Consider the following 26,060-nt stretch of genomic DNA (forward strand, 5'->3'; position numbering starts at 1 on the left):
AAACTCAGCAGTGACGCCTTGAGTGATTGAATGCTAACCTAGAATTTAAAAATTGGTAGCTTTGTACATTAGGTTGAAAGGAAACTGTCCACAAAAATTTACCCAAAATTCCACATATTTTTATAGTTATTAATTTCTCATTGTTTTAGTATAACTTGTTTTTCTTTGGCTACATAAAAATTATTTAAATAATTTTAGAGTATCATTGACAAAGTTAAAGAATGAATATAAGATTTACTTGCTTTATTTTTAGCAATAGAAATATTAAACCCATATGACAAATTTGATAAATTTTTTTCCATAAAAGTACATTTATTATAAAATTTACAAAATACAGAATTAGAGAAGAAAAAAAAGTAACAGTCCCCCATGACTCAACAACCACTATGGATATTGGTGATAATCCTTTCAGGATTTGTTCTTCTATCATATACATATAGAATTCTCTCTGTCTCTATACATATGTGTGTGTGTGTGTGTGTGTGTGTATAATTTTGTGGTATTCTTTATATGCTGCTGCTGCTGCTAAGTCACTTCAGTCGTGTCTGACTCTGTGAGACCCCGTAGACGGCAGCCCCCCAGGCTCCGCCATCCCTGGGATTCTCCAGGCAAAAACACTGGAGTGGGTTGCCATTGCCTTCTCTGATTCTCTATATGAATGTACCATAATTTATGTAATTAACCTCTACCTTTGAGCATTTAGATTACTTTGATATTTTCCCTATAAATATTACTCTGAGAAACATTCTTGTAATAATCTTTGTGGACCCTTAACATGTTTTGATCATTATAATTGTTACCTTAAACTCAGAGTTCTCAACTTCTCTCAGTGACCCTTCCCACCATTTTTTTTTCCTAAGGAATAAAAGCACTCTCTGGCCAAGAGTATAGGTGTCAGATTTCCAGATCTCTGGGAATTACAAACAAGAGATGGGAAATTTTGTTTGTTTTCAGAAGAGGTTTTCCTCCTTCTGCTGTAAATTCTTATTATTTAGCAGCAGGAGAGGTAAAATATACTCCAGGGTTTACTTTACATTGACATTATTTAGAGCACATAATAATTACCAGCCATCTCCTTGGCAGAGGCTAGATGATTGATTTTGCCCCTACTCCCACCTCACCCCCATCACGCAAAACACACATAGTATATGTTGTAGGAATGTGCTTATACACAGCTGGATATAGTTTCTTGCCTGTTAGTAAAAATGTAGAACCTGTTGTATGATAAGTGCTGATTTAATATTTATCAAGTGAAAGAAAGAGCTAGAAGGAAAAAAGAATCTCTTATTGATTCATTGACAGCACATCCACTTTTGTTAGACTTGCCTTCATCCCACGTCAGGAGACCTTTGCAAAAGCTGGAAATGAGCTCCTTACTTTTAATGCCCATAGGAAAAAAAGGACGAGGCTACCGGTATGAATTCTCCACACCCTGTCCCCGGCATTTTCCAGATGACACACCTGCCTGATCAAAGCGAACAAGTAGATGCCCACAAGCATAGTTTCTCATCTTGGAAAACATAAAGCTTCCTAAAGGTAGGAATATACTTCGTTCTGCTGCTGCTGCTGCTAAGTCGCTTCAGTCGTGTCTGACTCTGTGAGACCCCACAGACGGCAGCCTACTAGGCTCCTCCATCCCTGGGATTCTCCAGGCAAGAACACTGGAGTGGGTTGCCATTGCCTTCTCCAAATATTTCGCTCTAGCATATCAAATTTGAATAGCTATATGTTGTTTGTACACATTGTGAGTGAAGGAAGTGCTGATAAAGTCCAGGCCTTAATCTGTGACTTGTTTAGTCACTCAATCATTCTGACTCTTTGCGACCCCATGGACGGCAGCACCCCAGGCTTCCCTGTCCTTCACCATCTCCTGGAGCTTGCTCAAACTCATGTCCATTGAGCTGGTGATGCCATCCAACCATCTCATCCTCTGTCGTCCCCTTCTCCTGCCTTCAATCTTTACCAGCATCAGGGTCTTTTCCAATGAATCAGTTCTTCGCATCAGGTGTCCAAAGTATTGGAGTTTCAGCTTTAGCATCAGTTCCCTCCAATGAATATTCAAGATTGATTTCCCTTAGGATTGACTGGCTGGATCTCCTGTCCAAGGGACTTTCAAGAGTCTTCTCCAACACCACAGTTCAAAAGCATCAATTCTGTGGCTCTCAGACTTCTTTATGGTCCAACTTTCACATCCATACATGACTACTGCAAAAACCACAGCTTTGACTATACGGACCTTTGTTGACAAAGTAATGTCTCTGTTTTTTTAATACACTGTCTAGGTTTGTCATAGCTTTTCTTCCAAGGAGCAAGTGTCTTAATTTCATGGCTGTAGTCACCGTCTGCAGTGATTTTGAAGCCCAAGAAAATAAAGTTTGTCACTATTCCCATTGTTTTCCCATCTATTTGCCATGAAGTGATGGGACTGGATGCCATGATCTTTGTTTTTGAATGTTGAGTTTTAAGCCAGCTTTTTCACTCTCCTCTTTCACCTTCATCAAGAGGCTCTTTAGTTCTTCTTTGCTTTCTGCCATAAGGGTGGTGTCATCTGCATATCTGAGGTTATTGATATTTCTCCCAGCAATCTTGATTCCAGCTTGTGCTTCATCCAGCCTGGAATTTCGCATGGTATACTCTGCATGTAAGTTAAGTAATCAGGGAGACAATATACAGCCTTGACCTACTCCTTTCCCAATTGGAATCAGTCTGTTGTTTCATGTCTCGTTCTAACTGTTGTTTCTTGACAGGTTTCAGATTTCACAGGAGGCACGTAAGGTAGTCTAGTATTCCCATTTCTTTAAGAATTTTCCACAGTTTGTTGTGATCCACACAGTCAAAGGCTTTAGCATAGTCAGTGAAGCAGAAGTAGATATTTTTCTGGAATTCTTTTGCTTTTTCTGTGATCCAGTGGATGTTGGCAATTTGATCTCTAGTTCCTCTGCCTTCTCTAATTCCATCTTGAACATCTGGAAGTTCTCAGTTCACGTACTATTGAAGCCTAGCATGGAGACTTTTGAGCATTACTTTCCTAGTGTGTGAAATGAGTATGATTATGTGGTAGTTTGAATATTCTTTGGCATTGCCCTTCTTTGAGATTGGAATGAAAACTGATCTTTTCCAGTCCTGTGGCCACTGCTGAGTTTTCCAAATTTGCTGACATAATGAGTCTAGCACTTTCACAGCATCATCTTTCAGGATTTGAAATAACTCACCTGAAATTCCATCAGCTCCACTAACTTTGTTTGTAGTGATGCTTCTGAAGGCCCACTTGACTTTACACTCCAAGATGTCTGGCTCTAGGTGAGTGAGCACACCATCGTAGTTATCTGGGTCATTAAGATCTTTTTCATATAGTTCTGTGTATTCTTGCCACCTCTTTTTAATATCTTCTACTTCTGTTAGGTCCATACTGTTTCTATCCTTTATTGTGCCCATCTCTGCATAAAATCTTCCCTTAGTATCTCTAATTTTCTTGAAGAGATCTCTAGTCTTTCCCATTCTATTATTTTCCTCTATTTCTTTGCACTGATCACTGAGGAAGGCTTTCTTATCTCTCCTTGCTATTCTTTGGAACGCTGCATTCAGATGGGTATATATTTCCTTTTCTCTTTTGCCTTTAGTTTGAGCAAACTCCAAGAAATTGTGAAGGACAAGGAAGCCTGGCATACTGCAGTCTGTGGGGTTGCAAAGACTTGGACACAACTTGGAAACTGAACAATGACAACAAAAGATGAAATGTAAGATCTGAAACCATAAAACTTCTAGAAGAAAACACAGGTGTTATACTCTTTAGCCTTGATCTGGGTTAATATTTTTTGGACATGTCCTCTCAGGTGAAGGAAATAAAAACAAAAATAAACAATTGGGACTACATCAAACTAAAAAGCTTTTGCACAGTGAAGGAAATTACCAACAAATGAAAAGGTCATGTACTGAATGGGAGAGGATATTTGCAAACAATATCGCTGATAAGGGGTTCATATAGAAAATGGTCAAAGAACTCATGCAATTCAACATCCCTTCCACCCAAAAAAACTCAACCTAATTAAAAAATGGGCAGACAATCTGAATAGACATATTTCCAAAAAAGACATGCTGATGACCAACAGGTACATGAGAAGATGCTCAACATCACTAATCATCAGGGAAATGAAAATCAAGACAACGAGACATCACCTCACACCTGTAAGAATGGCTATTATCAAAAAGACAACAAATAACAAGTGTTGGTAAGGGTGTGGAGGAAAGAAACCCATGTGCACTGTCGCTGGGGACAAAAAATTGGCAGAGCCACTGTGGAAAACAGTGTGGAGGGTCCTCAGAAAATTAAACATGGGACTACCATACAAGCCAGTGATTTCACTTTTGGGTGAAAAACATGAAAACACTCATTAGAAAAGATATATACACTGCCATGTTCATTACAGCATTATTTATGATAGCTGAGATACACAAGTATCCTCAGGGCCCATTGATAGATGAATGGATAGAGAAGAAGTGGTATAAATAAATATACAGTGTAATATTACTCAGCCATAAAAAGAATGAAATCTTGCCATTTCCAGCAACATGGATGGACCTAGAGGGTATTAAGTAAAGTGAAATCAGAAAGAAGGAAAAAGACAAATACCACATGGTTTCACTTATAAGTAAAATTTAAAACAAACAATAAAATAAAACAGAAACAGGGTCATAGACACTGAGAACAAATTGATGATTGTTGACGAGGAGGGGGTTTGGGAGAGAAGAGAAATAGGTAAGGGAGATTAAGAGATACAGAATTCTTGTGAAATAAATGTGTCACATGTATAAAATGTACAGTGTGGGAAATATAGTCAATAGTTATATAATATCTTTTGGCATAGAGACCACATATCACAGTGATCATTCTGAAATGTACAGAAATATTGAATCACTATTTTGTGTAACAGGAATTTATATAATCTTGTAGGTCAACTATACTTCAAAAATAAACTCATAGGAAAGGAGATAGGGTTTGTGGTTACCAGAGATGGGGTGTGGGGGTGGGGTAATTGAAAGCATTCAAAAAGTACAAACTTCCAATTATAAGATAAATAAGTTCTAGGGATGTGATATACAACATGATAAATACAACACTGCTATATGTTATATATGAAAATTGTCAAGAGAGTAAATCCTAAGAATTGTCATCACAATGAAAAAAATGTTTTTTTCTATTTCTTTAATTTTGTATCTACATGAGATGGCGAATGTTCACTAAATTTATTTTAACAAGTTCATGATGTATGCAAGTCAAATTAGTAAACTGTTTGACTGAAGCATATATAGTGCTTTATGTCAATTATATTATAGTAAAATTGGAAGAACTAAATTAAAAACAAATAAAATTAAAAATTAAGAAAAGCCTTCACTAACTCTCCTGTGCTGGCTTAGCTGAGTGTCTACATGACCTGTTCCTACTCCTGTGAGAATGTCAAAGCTCTGAGCACAATCTCTTGCCATTGTGTATGTGCTCTTCTCCGTCCTTTAAAAAGGATAGCCGTCATGTCTTACCCATTTTAAATCTCATAGTACCTAGCAGATGGGAACTGTTCAGTAAGTGTCTCCTAGGTAAATGCTTGTTGTTAAATAAGTTGATTTTGAGGAATGGTATCAAAGCTTTTGTTGTCGGGTAACCTGAAATTGTAAGCCTAGAAAAGACTTAGAAGTCTGAGACATTATAAATGACTCATAGGCTCTGCTTCCTTCTCAACCTGATGGACTCGGAAGACATGCAATGACTGATACACATGAACGTCACATGCATCCCTGCACAGTGTGTATTTCCAAGTCACATGACACTCATTCCTCTGCAGGGAAAGAGCCCCGGGCCAGCTGAGCTAGGTTCGTGCACTGTGAGTGAGCCTTCCAGGCTGCTGGCACACCTCAAGAGGGTGTGGATTTTGTGTCAAGCGTAGGAAAGCCAACTAGGGCAGAGAGTATGAGAACCAGTTGGAAGCAGGATGACACCCCAGCGAGATGAATCTCCTGTTCAGCAGTTCTAGTCTCAACTCTTTCATTCATGAGCTGTGTGATCTCGAACAAGTGTCTTCCTTTTTGTAGGCTCCAGTGTCCCTGTTTGTAAAATGAGGGCTTGGATTGGCTGGTCTCTAAAGTCCCTTCCAGGATTGATGCTCTGGGATTCTGTGAAGTGTGAAGACTGCAGACATCAGGGGAAGGAAGCAGGTAAGTGTGTATTAGGAGCATGTGGCAACCAGCCCATCTGTTCCAGGCCTTCAGCAAAAGGGAGCCAAGCTAGTATACAGATTTGCTTTAAGTCACCCTAGAAGTGGAGACATCTGAGGCACGATGGCTCACCATTGCGTCTTAAGGATCTAACTCAGATCTGTCAGAAGGAAGCATTTCCAAGGATTGGAGTGGGGGGAGGAGGGGCAGAGCTGTGTTAGTTTTCACTTCATAATAAAATGATCACATTTGGGACAAAGTTTTACGTTTTTTAGCCAGTAGTTTTGATTAATTTTTTGGCAGTGAAATTATCCCAAAAGTGAGTGTTGGAAATGATGTGAAGAGTACCGCCTGGGACTTAGCTGTGGGAGGCACGGCAGCAATCAGTGTTTGAGACCCCGTGGGCTGCAGCCCAGCAGGCCCCTCCATCTGTGGGAGTCTCCAGGCAGGAATACTGGAGTGGGCTGCCAGTCCCTTCTCCGGAAGTGTTTTTGAATGGAACTGTTAAGTGGGTGAATTGAGGTTTTTTTTTTTTTTTTTTCAGTCTCAGGCTATGAACCATCAAGTCATAGAAACTCATAGAAACTTGTCTTAGCCAAGTGAAAAAAATCCAGTTTCTTCTGGAGTCTTAAATGGGTGGTAGTGCCTTTGATAATTAAATGAAAGATTCCTTGAGAAGCATAAAGAAAAGTATATACATATGTATATATATATATATATGCCTAATTGAATAAATACTTCATAACCAACTCTTACGAGGTCTAGTACGCTGGTCTAGTGTTTAGTACACTGGTGTCAGAATCTCCGAGAGGTGTATGGAAACTCCCACCTTTGTTCCTGGAGTAACCGGAGGTTCGTAGGCACGAGGTGAGGTGTGCTCAGGAAGCCAACCTTCTGGCTCAGGATAACTCCTTTCAAGTCTGGCCCTTCCTTTGTGTTGACCAAGAGTTTCCTCATCTTCTTAGAAAAATGCCTGTGTAATGACTCGGGTTCAGAAGGATGGATGCATAATCTCTTAATTCCTGAGGGTGTTTGGGTTTGAATCCTAGGGGTCAAAGCCCAAGACAAGTGCTGGTGTGGCCAAGTCCCGTTTTTGGCCCTCAGGATTAAGTTGAGCCCGGAGCAAAGTGGAGCCTCTCCTGAGGGGACCAGCCAGATGTAGAGAGAATGAAAGGAAATGGACCTCCAGGAAGAGGAGCCAAAACACAGAAATAGTAATAGTTAAATTCACTGACTGTTTACTCTGCGCCAAGCAGGATCCCAGATCACAATGATCATAATCAGAATTACACTATTAATAGTTCTCACACCAGCCCTCTGAGGCAGCCTCTTTTATTCCATTTTCTAAATGGAAAACTCAGGTGCAGAGGGGTTAAATCGTCACCCAAGTAGAGGCGGGTGGTGATTGTAGAGCCGGGAGACAGACCCAGGTGGGGCTGTAGGATCCTTGCTGTTTACCCCCATGACCTGCTGCATCCGTAACCTTTCAAGGTCACATACACCTCTCACCATGTATCTCCTGCATCCAGCCTGGGGCTGGGGAAGTAATGGGCTTTGCGGAGTGTTCATGAACTGAATGGAACCTGACAGACCCAGCCTGTGCCCACCTGGACTCTGCGGGAGGCTCTGTGTGACTCGGCGCAATACTTGAGAGGAGCAGAATGCTAGCCGGTCCCTGGGGGCTGACAGCTGAGGCCCAGTCCGACCAGCAGATGTGGGATCATGTGCAGGGTTCCCTCTTACTGCACAGACATGGGGAGGAAAACCATGGGTATAGAAGAGTCCAGAGCTGGGGGGTGTGAGGGAGCAGCCTTCTGGTTCCATAGCTTGAACTGAGAACCCTCTGCACCAGCCCCTGCACTCAGCACTGGCCACTGTGGACAGAGTTGGACTGTCCATATTCCACGCCCCAGAGGAGCTCTATGCTAGTATTGGGAAGGGCTCCCTATCTGATGGGACCCAGGAAATTACCTTAGGACCCCTGTCCTGCTTTGCAGGGCCAGAGAAGACTAATTTGCAATCCCATTGTCTTTCTTACAGAGTTTTAAAACTCAGCTCATTCCCACTAACTGGATTCAGGAGATGGGTTATGTAACTTTCAGGCCTCTGGATGAACTTTCTGGATCAAGAATGTAGGGCTAAGATGGTGGCAAGGCCAGGTAGACAGAACTTGGAAAAGGGCTCTGCAATTAAAATGGCTAGAGAGATGGTTGGATAAGAGAAAGGAGGAAAAGAAAGATAGCTGTTCACGTGTTCATAAAACACTGCTGCTGGTTCTAAATCGCTTCAGTCGTGTCTGACTCTTTGCAACCTTATGGACTGTAGCTCGCCAGGCACCTCTGTCCATGAGATTCTCCAGGCAAGAATACTGGAGTAGGTTGCCATTTCCTCCTCCAGGGTATCTTCCTTTCCCAGGGATCAAACCCACATCTCTTAAGTCTCCTGCATTGGCAGGCAGGTTCTTTACTACTAGCGCCACCTGGGAAGCCCCACGTGAAGCCCCCCCATTGAAGTATAAACACTAGGACCTATTTACCCAGTAGGAAGGAGAGGACATTGAGTCTGTGTGTTAATTATGGAACCGTCTTTTGGGTCAAGTGTCTCAAGTGATGAAGCAATTTTGGCAGACTAGGGACTCATTTGGTGATGAGTGATGAAGGTGATGTCTGTCTGGTTTGCCTGGATAGTCGCAGTTTATGCTTGTCATACTGCTGACATTATTTATTTATATTGCCTTGTTTCACTCTAAAAAGTATCCTGGTTTGGATGGTAAATTTTATGGTCATGCTGTCCAAGGAACAAAAAACACCTGCATTTTTTTGGGGGGGCTTGAGTTCTGCATTTTAAGATCAAACAGACTGAAGTATAAACATCTCTTGCTAGATAGCCTTTTCCTCTCTTACCATCACGCCTGAATATGGTCAAAATTCGGTCCTTTCCCCCCTTAGCCTGGCTGGAAAATGTAAAACTAAAATTTACTCTAAAAATTAATAGAACCTCTCCCCACTTCCCGAAGTCTCTTTAGAAATAGAAAAACATGGGCAAGGTACAAATTCATTCAGCTTTTGCCATGTATCTCTTTGACTAGCTTCAGTTAGACTTATCAGTTCTCAAATCTTTTAGTGCTCCTCCACTTACAGTTCTGGGGCCCACCGCAGACAGAGGCTAGAGTAGGGTGCTGCTAGGCAACCACAGATGTGGAGGGGTCCTGTCAGCCTCTCACATGTCCTGCTGTTCTATAGGACCCTAGTCCTTGAGGTGTCATCTCCTGACACCTCGGGGAAGGGAGGGAGGAGAGTTATTTTCTCATGTGGAGCCACCCCTGGAGATCTGCTTGAAGCATAGTCACTGTGACTGCAGCAATTATTAGAAACTAGCAGAAGAATCAAGGGAAAGGAATGAAACTGGTGGTGTGTCATGAAATGTAATTGAGCATTGCCCTGATTATTAGCATCCCTTCACTCAGTTCATGTGGTCTCGTTTACAGATGGGAGAAAACAAGGGTTTGGGGAAGGAGCCTCTCGTGTGTGTCCTTCGCGCTCTCTCCCCTCGCTGGGACGTCTACCCTTGCCTGTGTTTTTGTGCTACTGTTGCTAAAGCCGTCAATCAATACCCGTGACTGTACCTGACCTTAGTCATCTATCTGTTACAGAAGCACTTTTGGACCGTTTGAGTGGCTTCATCACCTCATCCTTTTGGGTACAGTTGGAGATTAGGAGGAGTAGTAATAGACAATTATTGAGCATTAGGCCTGTCATAGATGTTGAAGGGAATTACAGGGTCAAGAAATTACAGTCAAAATTCAAAGGGATGCAAAAAAGAAGGAGATATCGTTTAGGTTTTGATGCTAGAAGCTCATTGTTTCAAAGATCTACAAGTATGTAATTAAACCATGCCAGCTCTTGTTTTCACCTTCTCAACGTGAATCAGCTAAAAAAAAAAAAAAATCACTGAATAATAAGAGACAGCGAACGTGTGCTTCTTCATGGAGAATACCCTGAGGAATCTAGCTGTTTCAGGGAGACATTGGTTGTGGGTTTTGTGAATCAGCTTTAAGAGGAGCTGGATGAGCTTGTGACTGGCAATAATATCGGTAGCTCCTGAAGTCGAGATGGGGTAGTCAGTCAGTTCTCATGCTTTCTTCATGTCACATTCATATCACAGGGGACACAGATGGGTTGGAAATGTTTCCCTGCAGGGTCTTTGCTGATTCTCAGTTTCCTCCGATAAACTGGCTCATTCTTCACATCAAATTCTCTTTAAAATAAAGTGAACTCTGGGTTGATGAAACAACACACTGATTATTTAAGAATTGTGACATAACCTACCTGTGAAGATTACTGAATGAGTGCAGAAGTCTTCCAAATTTTAAACTCTGGGGGACAGAAACCAATCCCAAACCACTGCCATTGCAGAAAACCTTGTTTTCCTTTGCAAACCATGCCTGAGAACTGTCGCTAATAACGACTTATCAACCTTAAAAGCAACCACACTCCTAACTTTGTAGTAATGATAGAAGTACTGAAAGTATTTAAGTTTTAACAAAAACAATAGTTAAAATGTATCAAGGGCATATTGTGTAGCAGATCCTGCCCTGAGAGCTTTACATGCATTGTCTTGTTTAATCCTCCCAATAAAAAGTGTTCTTATGTAGGCATTATTGTATTATTATCCTAATTTTGCAGATGAATATTATTACAACCCAACCTCTCTCCAGACATCATCTGTCTACTCAGCATCTTTGTTTGGATATTGAATAAGCATCTCAAGTTTAAAGTCCAAAACTTGGCTGCTAATATTCCCTTTCTCTTTCCCCTTCTTCCAGCATACCTGCATGCCTTCAGTGTTCCTCATCACAGGTAATGGCAACTCTAGCCTTCAAGTTGCTCAGGCCAAAAATCTTGGCGTGGTCTTTGACTCCTCTCTTCTCACTCACATCCCACATCCCATGTGGTTAGACGATCCTGACGCTGTACCTTCAAAGCGTGTCCGAATCTGACTGCTTCCCACTCTTCCACTGCTACTACCTGGCTCCAACTGCTATCCTCTCTCACCTGAATGACTGCAGTGATCTCCAAGTCTATGCCCTCACCCTGTTCAAGTCTATTCTCTTCATGGAGGCCAGACTGCCTCTCCTAAAAGGCAAGTTCGAAAACCTCTAGTGGTTACTCCTCTGACTCAGAGTAGAAATCAAAGCCCTTCCAAAGGCTGCAAAGCCTCAGTCAGGGCTAACTTCTTTTCTGATCTTCACCTTGAGTTCACCGACCCTGAGTTTTTTGCAATGTCTTGTGCATATATAAATCTGTGCATTCTTCTGGGAGAACCGATCTAGTGGTTACCAGATTCTTGAAAGACTCAGCACCTCCCCAAAGCTTAAGAACCACTGCTTGGAGGAAACCTCATACTTGAAAATCCAATTTAAGGAAAGCATTTATTCAGATTATAAAATGTTTTGAAAAGGATTCTTGATTTGATAAAAGGAATCACTGAAAATGTCTTGTGCATTTACAATACAAATGAAATCAATATGTTTAATCATTTTACTAGACTCTTTGTGACCCAAGTGTATCAGTTCTAAGAGGATTCAGAGTGTATCTGACTATAGTAAAATCTATGTGTAACAGATAGATGTTTAAGCCTTAGCTAACAGTTCTCTTATTCCCGTTAATATCAAACCTATATGCACAGTGTGGGGGCTGTTATATGTAAAGTGTTGTATTTGGAAATATTTTTGCCATATTTCAGTTCACAGAGCCTCATGTGAAGCTGGGCACAGACGAATGATGTCTATCTTCTATATACTCTTCCTGCCTTTACCCCTTATGCTAGAATTTGAATCGTTTCACAGATCAGCAAATTGTAAAACGAGGTTGGAGCCAAAGTGATTCTCTTGAACAGGGAGAGAGACTAGCAGTGTTTTCAGGTGGATCCGCCTGGATATGGGCTCTTGAGTCACTGAGACCCCAGAACTCAATCGTTCTCTGCATCTTGACCATTTGTAGACCAGAAACCCTGGCATATGCCAGGGGTGTTGTGTGGATTAACCAGTAAACCATAATCAGTTATGAAGTAAACGTTAATTATTGTTTTCATGGTGAGTTCTGGTCTGGGTTCCTGACCTGGAGAGAGGACCTGCTTGCACAGTAGCCTCTGTTGGAGTTGAGAGCACCCTCCAAAACCATGAGGGATGTATCCCCCTTTGCCATATGTTGGGAGCACGCCAGAGAGTTGTGGAGCACTTGATTTTGCGCTGGAGACGTGTCTTGTGTGTGACTACGGGGAACCCGGTCCCTGTCTCCAGCACAAGAAGGGCTGCTGTCGGGCAGAGGATTTGTTCTTCTTGGGCCCAGCGGGCAAAACCAGGACCAGTGGGGAGGCAGATGTTAGCCCAAGAGTGGGAAGAACTTCAACAATTGGAGCAGTTCAACGGTGGAACCAATGCCTGAAAAGGCAGGGAGTTTTTCCCAGCCATGGAAAAGTTTAAGGAAAGGCTAGATAACTTATTTTCAAATAACTTACTGATTTATTACCTACCCTATGTAGGACATTATGCTGAGTGCTGGAGGAGCCCAGATGTGAACTAGACAAATACTGTGCTCTTAGCGCAGATGTTAAGAGGGAAGATAAAATCCGTCCATCCATCCATCAATCCGGTGAATCTACAGCGGTCCCTCAGTATTCATGGGAGATTAGTTTCAGGACCTCTGCCCTCCCCACAGATACCAAAACCCCAGAATGCTCAAGTTCCTTCTGTAAGAGAACTTTCAGATACAGAGGGCCAGGTGTATACTGAGGTATCATAGCACTGGGTGCTATACTGAACTGAATAAAACAAAGAGTGTGTGTGTCTCACAGCTGGTAGATGAGTTTGACAATAACTAAAGTATGAAGTTAACGTCCGTCTTTGAGAACGAAACTAGGAAAAGTTAACATGAAACGAAAATCAACTGGCTCGTGGCAATGTAATTTTAACTGAAAAAATTTAAACAAAACAAATCATAACATACTTTGGCAACTGTGTTGACAGCGTGAAGGGAGTGGTCTGTCTGGAGCTAGAGGACAGGGAGTTAAAGGGAAAGTGTTTGTGAATTTGTTCCTAGCATGATCTGAACACGGGATCATGGACCAAGGACTGAGAACATCAGGCTAGCGCAGCTCCGTGACACTGGCCGTTGAGAGCGTATCACTCGTACTCTTTCCAAGGAGATCTCTTCTCCTGGCTGACTCCTGCTTATCTTCAGGTTTTAACATAAATGTGACTTTCCTGGAAAAGCCTCATCTGTACTCTCACAGTCCTGAGTAATATTGCTCCTATGTGGCACTTATTCCAGCTGTAATTTATTCACTGTTCCTTGGCATCTCTCTTCCCCACTAGACCATGAGAGTAGAAGCCCTGTCCGTCTTATTCACCCCTGTATCCCATTGCCTGGCACATAGAGGCACTCAGTAAATACTTGTCAAATGGCTGGATAAATAAATGAAAGATGGAATAAATCTGATTTCCCAGGAAGATTTTTTTCCTATAAGGGAAGAATTTTCTGAGCAGAGAGATAACTTTTATTTCTGGAACTCTTAGAGACCTCACTTACAGCAGGATTCTAACATAAGATAGAAATGTGAGTGGACAGGAAATGAGGTATGGGACTTCAGAGATGGAATAGCAATGGTAGAAGCGGTTTAATGTAAGAGAGGGTACCTGACCTGAGTACCGAATCAAAGATGGGATTTGGCAAGTGGAACTGAGAAGTAGATGGAAAAAGATTATTCTAGCTAGAGATAGACAGCATGAGCAAAGATACCCAGTTTGGAATTCAGAGTGTATGTAGAGGAGTGATGGAGCATAACATGGGGAACGCAGGCTGGGATCCCACTGAGGCAGGCAGGATAAAGGGTGTAAACTTATTCATCTCTTGGCAGGCTTTGCCACAGAGGGGACCCCTGCTTTGCATGGGTGTCAGTTCCTTTTGTAGCGTTTCAAAAGATATGACGTGGACAAGGACTGGGTGACTTCAGGAGCAGGCCAGCTATCTGTCTCCCTAAATGTCCTCCCAGTAGGGTGTAACTATCAGGGATCTCATGGAGTTCAGGTTCTTTCCCTTTATCTGTCAGGCTCAAAAATCTGTTTCTCCATACTCAAAGGTGGATCACAGCTCACAAGGCTACCCTATATAACCAGGATGTTAATTTAGTAATTCATAGGGAAAACTAGCATTGCTACAGGTATCATATAGTCAAGTCCTAAAATGTTCCAGCCCTGTAAGCAGATCACATAAGAGGTCATATATAATTAGGTGTTAGTTTGTTAACTCACAAGAAATACATTCCCCAGGGATGCCCAAGTCCAGTAGCTAGGTAGTCATTTCATGTCGGTAGATTTAGATGGGAAGCCAAACTACAATCAGTTGCTTGATAAACTTGGAATTTAGAACAAGGGAAACTCATTAGAAGAATGTTTCAAATGAACTTATTTACAAAATAGAAACACACTCACAGACTTAGAGAATGCATTTATGGTTACAGGGGTTGGGGGAAGGGTAGGAGGGGAGGGATAGATTGAGAGTTTGGGGTTGACATGCACACATCGCTGTGTTTAATACAGATATAACCAACAGGACCTACTATATAACACAGGGAACACTGCTTAGTATTCTGTAATAAACTAAATGGGAAAAGAATTTGAAGAAGAATAGATACATGCCTATGTGTAACTGAATAACAGAATGTTGTTAATCAACTATTTGTTGTTTAGTTGCTAAATTGTGTCCAACTCTTTTGCAACCCCATGGACTGTAGCCCACCAGACTCCTCTGTCCATGGGATTTCTCCAGGTAAGAATACTGGAGTGGGTTACCATTTCCTTCTCCAGGGGAATCTTCCTGAACCAGGGATCAAACCCTGGTCTCCTGTGCTCCAATATAAAATCAAAATTAAAAGAATGTTTCCAGACATCTGACCTCTGTAACAGGCAGGTGCTTGTCGCCAGAATTACCTGGGTCGCCTTTTTAACCAGAACCCCTCTTCTCTGGACGGCATTAGATGGACAATGCCAAAATTTGCTTCTCTCACCCCCTCTCCTTGCATTCGTATGGCTGGTCAACCTCCCTTCTGACTGATGCTTGCCTTTTCCAGCTATGTTAACACTTTCAATTCGATTTCATCAAGTTTTCCTGGTCTGAGAACCATTTTTTTTCTTTAGAGTGATTTAGCAAATCTCTCCTATAATTGATGTTGTGTTGATGTCCCAGTTTAATTCTCAGAGGACAATCTTATTTCTAATTCTTTCAGGATCACTCACTGTTGGCCCTAGTACTGACAACACTTTCCAGCCTCGAGATTCTAGGGCAACCAAAGCCTCCAAAGGTTTGGAACAATCTTATTTAACATTGTGAGATTGTTACAAACTATATGAAGCCTCAGTGATAATAACCATTTCCATTCCACTCATGTGCTTTTTTGCAATCAAAACACAGGCTCCTCTCTTTTATCATTCTAAGATGAAATTCTTTACCTCTTGAGGTAAAGAGGGCAGGGACTGAGTTGCTCATGGTCACATAATTAAAAAGAGACAGAAACAGAGCTCAAATCCCAGGCCACTTTCTAGTATATCCCACTCCTTGATCATGTAACGGAAGAGTTTTCTTTTAAATTCCATTTACGTTGAAAGGAAAAATCAAATTACACTAATGTTTAATTTATCTAACTGAAGATCATGCAGAGGAGTCAAGTCAATTCTCCATCATGAGTGATGGAGAATTCTCGTATCAGGACCAGGGCTTGATTAGCAGTAGATATGAAAATCCCATCCCTAGCTCAAGGAGGCAGAACTATGAGATTAGACAGACCCCTGAGGTCACCGCTGGCAGGAGCAGTAGGAACAAAGACCAGATCACAGACCGGAAGGCCCTTGGGTGAGCCCAGAGCTGGGAAAAGGGGGCTGGTATTCCTGAGGGATGTTGCCTCTGCGCCCCAGGGAAGATTGGGTGAATGGTGCCTCTTAGCCTTTCTGGAATCAAAACACTCTTTCATTGCTGGAAATAGGATACATTCACACTCTTTGAGTCTTTGCCCCAGACTTTATACAACCCACCTCCTTTGTGATAATGACCATTAATGAGTGGGGATATGAAGGTCAGGGCTAGGGACATTATTTTGCTCCTAACAAGGGTGAAGATTGTATTGCCTCCAACCTAAACTCAGGAAACTGTAAGCCTTAGACGTTAAGTAACTTGAGCAAGGTCACTTAACTAATACATATTGGAAATGGTTTCTAAGGTAGGTTGGTTTGGATGTAAAACGCAAACTTTCCCATTGTGACGTGCTGACCCTCAATACATTCATGTCTTTGAATGAGATCTTACAATTCAGGCCTCTTTTGTCCTCCAGGCCTGCAGGTCAGAGTGATGAGAACAAAAGACAGGAGAAAGGCAGGAAAGTGTTGCCATCAGTCCGTGCTAGAGCCATATCATCTGGGTTCAAGTTCTACCATCTGCCAGGTGCAGGACCAGGGGCAAGCCTCACCCTCTCTCTGCCTATTTCCTCACTTCTAAAACGGGGATAATAATAGTACTCACTTTAAAAAATGGTAGTACTCACTTCACAGGATTGTTGTGAGAATCGAATACCTTAATATAACTACAGTGCTTAGAAAAGGCCTTCCCTGGCGGCTCAGATGGTAAAGAATCTGCCCGTGCTTAGAAAAGTATCTGGCACATAGTACATGCTCAATAAAATTAGCCAGTAATATCTTGATTAAATTGAGGTCTTGACCTCAATCCAGTCCGACCCCTTCAGTGGCTTTGGGAGACACTGCAGGCTCATTAATTCCATAATTCTAAACTCAACATTCAGAAAACTGAGATCATGGCATCTGGTCCCGTCACTTCATGGCAAATAGATGGGGAAACAGAGGAAAAAGTGACAGGCTTTATTTTGGGGGCTCCAAAATCACTGCAGATGGTGACTGCAGCCATGAAATTAAAAGGTGCTTGCTCCTTGGAAGAAAAGTTATGACCAACCTAGATAGCATATTAAAAAGCAGAGACATTGCTTTGCCAACAAAGGTTCATCTTGTCAAAGCTATGGTTTTCCCAATAGTCATGTATAGATGTGAAAGTGGACTATAAAGAAAGCTGGGTGCCGAAGAATTGGTGGTTTTGAACTGTGGTGTTGGAGAAGAATCTTGAGAGTCCCTTGAACTGCAAGCAGATCCAACCAGTCCATCCAAAAGGAAATCAGTCCTGAATATTCATTGGAAGGACTGATGCTAAAGCTGAAACCCCAATACTTTGGCCACCTGATTTGAAGAACTGACTCATTGGAAAAGACCCTGATGCTGGGAAAGATTGAAGGTGGGAGGAGAAGGGGACGACCGAGGATGAGATGGTTGGATGGCATCACCAACTCAATGGACATGAGTTTGCATATACTCCAGGAATTGTTGATAAACAGGGAGGCCTGGCATGCTACAGTTGATGGGGTCGCAAAGAATTGGACACAACCGAGTGCCTGAGCTGAACTAAAGCCACCTGTTGGGGTAGGTTGCTTTCTAGGTGGGTCATTTGAGCTATTTTAATGGAGCATCTTAACCATTTTAACACATCCCTACTGATGTAAATACTAGACGTCATCTAGAATTCTAGGGCCACACCATGGGTAGTCCCTACAGTTTGCCTCTATTGTACCCTCTGCCCCCCTCTCCTAGAAATGCTTGTCCAAAGTGACTGATCCATTTACTGGAGATTTGCCCTGATTTGGGTGCCTGCCGGTGGCTAGCACTCCCTAGAGGGCCCATTCCTTGCATGCTTTGTAGCTTAGCAGGCTCCTGCATCTTCTCAGCTGGTGAGATTCCAGATGCCTAAGCTGGCAGGAAGGGTGAGGCCGCCCCAGTTGATTCCAGGAAGGGAATCAGCTCTGTCCACACAGACAACTGCAGGCCAATTAAAATGGTGCATAAGCTAATTAAGGACTGAATGAGGTGCCACTTCCCTGAGGTGCCACATACGTGCCAGATAATGACAGCCTTGAGCAAGAACCTCCTATGACTTGAAACTGAATGGCTTAGGTGACAAGATTAAAGCAAATAGGACCACAGACTGCAAGATATAACTTCATGCTTTCACATGGAATCTTTAATACCGTTCAATTTCATGAATATTTATGAAATGTGAACAGGGCAGGACACAGTGCTAGACATTACGGGAACACACGTGTGTGACAGTCAGTCCCTGACTCAAGGTGTCAGCTCTCCATCCCTACTCCCACACGCCATCGGAACCCACAGTTCCTCTCACACGGACCATTGTAACCTCTCTTAACTGGTCTCCCCACCTCCTGTGTTTCCTCAGCCACAATCCACACAAACAAACTTTGGTCTCATAACTCTTCACTCAAAATGGTTCCCGTTGCCTACACATTAAGTGCAAATATCTTGCCAATGTTAAAGACCCCACAGATTGGTCCAAATTAACCTTTCCAGGTTTTTCTCTAACGACACTGCCCTCCTCCGTGTCAGCCTTACTGGTCTATTACGGTTTCCTCAAACATGCGGTCTTCATCTTCTCCCCATCTTCCTGCTTTCCCAGATCTGTTACAAGGCACAACATGCCTTCCCCTTGCATCTCTGACCAGGGAGATCTTGCCTCTGGGCTTCAGGGCTCATCTCCTGTGCCACTTCTCTGAAGCACTGTCTGATGCTGGCCGCCTCTCGTGGGACGTCCGCGATCCCCGTTATCCTCTGTTGTACTTGGTTTATCCTGCTCTCATGCCTGAGTTTTCTTCCAGCAAGTCTCCTGAGGAACTGGTCCTGGGATTGGCTTTGCTATTTTCCTCTCGCACAGCTTAGCGAGCGTGGTACTCATGTGGAGTGAATTATACTGAATGGTAGGGGGCAGATAAACCCAGCCCAAAGTGACTATTGTCAGCCAAAATGATACAGGGTTCTATGCTAGAGCTCCAAAGTGGAATAGAATTCCAAGTAGGAAAGACCGGGAAAGGTTGCATTTTTTCATGTAAACCTTCCCTGATTTCTCCTCCTCTTGTGACATGTGTCCTTCTTGTATCCCCACCCCCCTCCCCACCAACCACTGTGGTATTCACAACCTGGTATTTTAATTGTTCCCTTATATTAATATATCTGATTTAGGCTTCCCTGGTGGCTTAACGGTAAAGAATATGCCTGCCAATGCAGGTGATGCAGGTTCAATCCCTGGGTTGGGAAGATCCCCTGGAGAAGGGAATGGCAACCCACTCCAGTGTTCTTGCCTGGTGAATCTCATGGACAGAGGAGCCTGGCAGGCTATGGGGTCACAAAGAGTCAGACATGACTTAGTGACTAAACAACAACAACAAATATGTCTGATTTATCTCCTGGACTAGAAAATCCTTGAGGGCAGAGACCAAACTTTAGTCCCTGTTACATTTTTGTACCAAGCCCAGTGCTTGGCACATAGTAGGTGCTCAGCAATTATTTGTAGGAGGAGGAAAAAGAGGGTGGGAGAGAGGGAAGGGAGAGTTTATTCATGTAGAGATGGAAAAAGGTGAACACTATAAAGAAATTGAATCCAAAGAGGTATAGTCATAAGTGGGGCTCTGCTAAATTGTCTTGGTGGAATAGCTTGATGTAATGAAAGTGCTCACTTCTTACATACTGCTTTTTGTAGGTGCTAACTGGCACTGAGTAAGTAAGAAAAAACCCAACTCAGTATTCCCAGATCCTTTTGTCCCCCTCTTCCTCCCATGTCCTGGAGTTAGCACGGTGATCCTTTCCTCAATACAAGATAATTAGGAGGCAGTTGGCAGCCTCAATCCATTCCTCCTTCATTACAGACAATCGTTGTGATTGCTGGAGCTTCCACCAACACAAAGACCCTTCAAATGGCCACTTAAGTTAACTCTTAAAAAAAAAACAACAACAAAGGCTTCCAGATGAGGCCGAAATTCTTTTTCCCTTGCTTCTACATAAAAGGCAAAATTAGGAGTGGAAGGGATTCCCAGGAGGCTCAGTGCATAGAGAATCTGCCTGCTGTGCAGGAGATTCAGGTTCAATTCTTGGGTTGGGAAGATCCCTGGAGGAGGACTTAGCAACCCACTCCAGTATTCTTGCCTGGAGAACCCCATGGACAGAGGAGCCTGGTAAACTACAGTCCATGGGGTCCCAAAGAGTAGGACACAACTGAAGCGACTTAGCATGCACCCATTCTCTTTTACCGGCCTGCAGTCAGAGGGCCACAGCATAGCAGAAGGAGCAGTGACTCTGGCTTTGCCCAGGCATGCCTGGCAGTTTCACCACTTACAAAGCACACGACTTAAGCCCCTTAATCACTGAAGCTTATTTCCCTCATCTGTAAAATGGGAATAAATACTATCTTCTTCACGGGACTGTTGTGAGAATTAAGTAACACGTACCTTGGTCCAGCACCCAGCATAGAGCAAGTCCTGTGTAAATGGTTAGCTATGGGTCATCATTAATTAGAGTATTGGGTTGACCAAAATGCTTGTTTGGGTTTTTCCAGTAGATGGTACGGAAATACCCAACTGAACTTTTTGGCCGACCCAATATTTGGGGTAAGGATTCAAGGGCTTAATGTTGTAGACAGCTGTTATCAATACATATTTCAGAAATCCTGTTAGTTGCTCCAGTTGTCTGGTGGGAGAGTTTTAGAGCCCTTGGTATTCCTTTCACTCCCTGTTTTTATTTTATCCCATTCCTGGGCCTGTATTTATATGCTACAGAAAGTACGGCACACTTATGTGGTTCCTTTAGCAATCATTAAATTCATTCCTGACCCCAGTTTATCCTCATCTTGTTTCCTGCTACCTCAGGCCCTACCCAGGCCTGCAGAGGATGAAACCTTCTCACCAGGGGCCCAATCAAGCAGGCCCTTTATGCCCACTTTTCCTCTCCTCCTCTCTTTCTCCAGGAGGGGTCAGAAACCCCATTTAGGAAGACAGGAGTATAACAAGAAGGAAAGAGAAGATTTAAATTCTGGTTTCCCACCCATTGAAAGCCCCCTGAATGAGATTAGAAGTTTCTGTTACTATTCCATGGATGTGGATATTTTAATTTACTGAATTGAAGTGGTTATTAACTGTGACTTAAAGCCAGGACTTGTGGCTACTTAGGAGTGGCCACTAAAACCTAGGGTCACGCTTAAATTTACATCTAGTGGCAGAGGAAGAGCAGGATAAAGCTCTTTCTTTTCTATAACATTTAAAAAAGTGCATGTTTGCAAGAATTTTGCAAAAACTTTGCAACTTGAACTTTGAAGAGCTCCAATCCAAATAGACAACATTCTAGACTTTGGGTTAGAAAAGTTATTCTGCTTTTAAGAAATTCTGACTTCCAATATTTTCATTATTGTAGTTTTTAAATTATTCTCAGTTTCCTTATCTATTTTGGTACAGAAAGTGAAAACATTTTCTCATGTGTATCTATAATGATAGCTGGAAATTTGTGGGAAGGAAGGCAGAGAAAAGTGACAGATTCATCATCGTAACTCTTGATAGCAGGAAGGTGGAAAAGAGAATCAATAAGGAGAGAAAGAAGCAGTGAACAGGAGAGTCTACACTGGGGTAGACCTTTGACAGTCGTTTGCTGGACACGTGAATGAATTGTAACTTCAGAGCATTATACTGAAAGTTCCCAGAGAGAGGTAAGACATAATAGCTATCAGATACCCAAAGCTGTGAGACAGACCACCCCGGAGAACCTACCAAAATTTTTTAGCAGAAAAATGGTTACATGACTCTTGCACTATTACCCCATCAAGGGTCCAGAGATGCCACACTCTTGGAAGCTTTTGAAGAGGATTTCCTTGGAGGAAGCGATGAGTGTAAGTGCCACTTGTGGCCCCAGGGCTTAAGGGATGGGGGTATGCACCTCATCTCACTGCAACAAGATCAATCAGAGCGTGAGCTGTGTCTCCTGCAGTTATGGGCCCTGGGGACTGGGTCTGACTTCTTTCCCTAATTTACAGGAAAAGAGCAGGACTGGCTGATGCTTTGGCAGCAAATCAAAGGAGGTTGATGCTGCTCCCAGATTCGCCAACACTCCTAGAATTGGTTCAGGCAAAGAATGTTCCAAGGAGTGGATAGAGACAGTATGGGAGACAACTTAGATCTGCTTAGAGGGAGTTCGAAGAGGCCCCAGATGAGGAGAAGTTGGGTGAGGCCTGCAGCATTTTCTAGAAACTCCTGCCTGAATAGAATGTTTTTGCTCAGGTTAAGGGACCCTCTCAAGTGAGAAACCACCAGGGCTGGGGAAGGGAGGAGATCTTTGAGGAACTTGAAATAATATTATATAGGAGAAAATCAGTTTCAGACAACTGCCAGGCCTGCAGAGGATGAAACCTTCTCACCAGGGGCCCAATCAAGCAGGCCCTTTATGCCCACTTTTCCTCTCCTCCTCTCTTTCTCCAGGAGGGGTCAGAAACCCCATTTAGGAAGACAGGAGTATAACAAGAAGGAAAGAGAAGATTTAAATTCTGGTTTCCCACCCATTGAAAGCCCCCTGAATGAGATTAGAAGTTTCTGTTACTATTCCATGGATGTGGATATTTTAATTTACTGAATTGAAATGGTTATTAACTGTGACTTAAAGCCAGGACTTGTGGCTACTTAGGAGTGGCCACTAAAACCTAGGGTCATGCTTAAATTTACATCTAGTGGCAGAGGAAGCTCTGTCCCCATTCCACCCCTGCTAAGTTTAAAGGGTGGTGGAAGATTTAAAATAGTGTTTTTGTTATATTCGCTGAATTTTGATTGTTCCACATACTGGCTACAGAATGAATAAATGAACAGATTAAAAATGAATGAAAGAGTGTTGTTTATATTAGGATGCACTACGATTCAAACGTAGGGCTTTTTATTTTTTAATTTTTTAAAAGGCATTTTTGATGTGGACCATTTTAAAAGTCTTTATTGAATTTGCTACAGTATTGCTTCTGTTTTTACGTTTTTGATGTTTTGGCCATGAGGCATGTGGGATCTTAGCTTCCCAAGCAGGGATCGAACCAGCACCCCCTGCATTGGAAGGCGAAGTCTTAACCACTGGAGAGCCAGGGAAATCCTAGGGTTTTTTAAAACTTGAATTCTTGTGACATTTTATCATCTCCAAAGATGTGTGTGGTTATAGGTAGACACTACTGTTGGCTGTTGGCTATACTAAGGTCCTGTATTGAAATTAGCACCACCCTACCTGTTTCCTGTTACCTCAAAAGCTGTAGCAAGTGAAGTGGATCACCAATGTTTGTTAAGTCCCTCACCTCCTTTTACTCTCTGATTGTGTTCATTTACTGCTGAAAACCTTAGCTAGCTCTTCTGCTGAGAAGGTGCTCAGAATACGTTCACACTCAGGCATAGAAGAGTCAAGATCTGGCTACATGCTTATTTCCAGGGACATTTTTGCTTTAATTTTGAAATGCCCGAGTTCAAAGAAGTGATGCCTTCATGGTAGGTTTGGGGCATTTGCAGCAGGCAAATGTGGACGGAGGTTTCTTTGGCTGTGGCTCCCTAGCTTCCTGGGAACCTGGTTTCTGGGCATATGGGCAGCTGCCCAGGTGCATACCCGTTCTCCAGCTTAACTTGTCTGAGATGGTAAATGGGAAAGTGTGTCGTAAACTATAACATACCCTGCAAATGTGAGCCAGCATTATCATGATTCTTTAATAGCTTCAACTACTTACAAGAGACTTGTAAGCTCTTCTTAAAAGGTCATTTAACCCACAAGATGCTTTTGCTGTCCTCACAAAATTATCTCCTTTTGGCAGGAATTTTGTGAGCATCCCAAAGGGCCTGGGACAACTCTCCTCCCTCATGACAGGCATGGTTCTGAAAACCAAAGACTTAGCCCCTTGTGGGGCATTTTTCCTTTCTTCTTGTCTGTGTCCACCTGTCTGGAAACATTTCTGCTTCTGATGCTAGCACTCCCATCTTGCAGCTGAGGCAAAACCTCCTGCCTGGCTGAGCTTCTTTTTGTGTTAGAAATGATAAGGAACAGCTGTCCTCGGATTGATGCCATCACCCCTGTTATGATTCAGCCTTTCAGCTTGTGGCAGCAATTGCGTGTTAGATGAATGTCTTTCTAAATTCAATCACCCCAAAATAAATACATTGCAGTAGCCTCATTAAACAAAATTGGATGCATGGAGAGGATGGGGCTGACTGATAGGAAATGAGAAAGAAGTAGAATATTTCAAAATTGCACGCATTCAATTGCCCTTCAGAAACCTCTTCTAGGACCTTGTTCAGCTTTAGAACACTTAAGTTTTGTTTTTTGTTTTAAAGATGCTTATGTATGTGGTACCACTTTCCGAAAGGAGATCTTTTTTTAAAATAGCATATGATAAAATAATGTATATATCCATATTAAGAGACTATCATATAAAATAGGCACCGATGTTTGGCAGAAACCAACAAAATTCCGTAAAGCAATCATCCTTCAATTAAAAATAAATTTAAAAAATAAAACAGGCAAATGTGCAGATGTTTTTATATACAGCATCTTATATAGCATATTTAGCATACCTTAGGCAGCTCGTTCAGTGATCATTCAAATATTTTAAAGTTTAGCCTCGAGTTTGCCCAGAATGTGTTAAATTGAATCCATTCATGTGTTCATCCATCCAACATGTACTTGCTGAGACCTACTGTGTGCTATGTCTTGTCTTTGTTAGTGGACCACCAGGTACTAGACAGTCTCTGCTGGGAAAGCTGCTTAGAGTAGGGTGTGGGATCGGATAGCAACCCATAACAACATTGAAAGATTCAACATGCTAAGTGCCATAAGAAAGATGCAGAAAGACCCATGGGGGTTTAGAAGACGAAGTGGCTGTTTATTAAGAAACAGAAAATCTTCAGGCCGAAGGCAGTGTTTGGGCTGACCTTGAAGTCTCTGAACAGTTTTAAAATCGAGCGTTTTTTTCAGAAAGAGAAAAACAAATATCCTATTAACATATATATATATATATATATATATATATGGGGGGTGGAAATGGTACAGATGAACCTATTTGCAGGGCAGGAATAGAGATATAGACGTAGAGAACAGACATGTGAACGCAAGTGGGGGAGGGGAGGGAGGGATGAATTGGGAGAGTGAGGTTAACATATATACACTACCATGTGAGAAATAGATAGCTAGTGGGAAGCTGCTGTATAGCACAGGGACCTCAGCTTGGTGGTCTGTGATGAACTAGATGGGTGGGATGGGGGCTGGGGTAGGAGGCAGGCTCAAGAGGGAGGGGAAATGTGCACATACATCGCTGATTCACTTTGCTGTACAGGAGAAGCAAACACAACATTGTAAAGCAATTATACTCCAATAAAACATTGTAAAAAATAAATTAAAAAATTGAGGCCTTCCCTTCGAGGCTAAGGGAACGGTGCAGACAAAAATGAAGATCATACATTTGGGTGAGGGGTTGGAGCCTGGAGGGTATAGACTCACAGGGGAGAGTACCGAGTGCTGGGCTAGAGGGTTTAAACCTTTTGCCGTAGACACTTGGGAACCACAGTAGGAATGATATGATCAGACTTGTGCACAGGGAAATTTAATCCAGTCGCAGGCTCTGGTTAGCATTGACTGGAGGTGGGAGGCTTTAGAGACCATCGCAAAAGTTCGGACCAGGAATAAAGAGGAGCCCAAGGTAGGATGATGGCAAATAAGCACTGGAGACACAAACATTAATTATTAAAAAGGAAAAATCGATGAGTTTGTGACTGTGGATGTTTTAGGCTCAGTCTGTTCCTCTGGGCATTAGATTTATTTGTACAGGTTAGGGCTATGCGGGAGAGAGGTTTGTAGCATTCAGGGTCCTGGGGGAAACTGAGTCGAGATTTTAATGACAGCCCTACTC

The 26,060-nt window shown here is 42.5% G+C and overlaps 1 protein-coding gene across 1 annotated transcript in view; it reads left to right on the forward strand.

Annotated features, from left to right (window-relative positions):
* Positions 1-1,399: 1,399 nt before the first annotated feature.
* Positions 1,400-26,060, forward strand: part of FRMPD1 (FERM and PDZ domain containing 1) — a 156,027-nt gene continuing 131,366 nt past the window's right edge. Inside the window, exons 1-2 of the mRNA XM_061132341.1 lie at positions 1,400-1,536; positions 6,085-6,207. The gene's annotated coding sequence lies outside the window, so the exon portion shown is untranslated. The remainder of the gene's footprint in view (positions 1,537-6,084; positions 6,208-26,060) is intronic.

Source organism: Dama dama, chromosome 29 (genome assembly GCF_033118175.1).
Source record: "Dama dama isolate Ldn47 chromosome 29, ASM3311817v1, whole genome shotgun sequence".
NCBI classification, from domain to species: domain Eukaryota; kingdom Metazoa; phylum Chordata; class Mammalia; order Artiodactyla; family Cervidae; genus Dama; species Dama dama.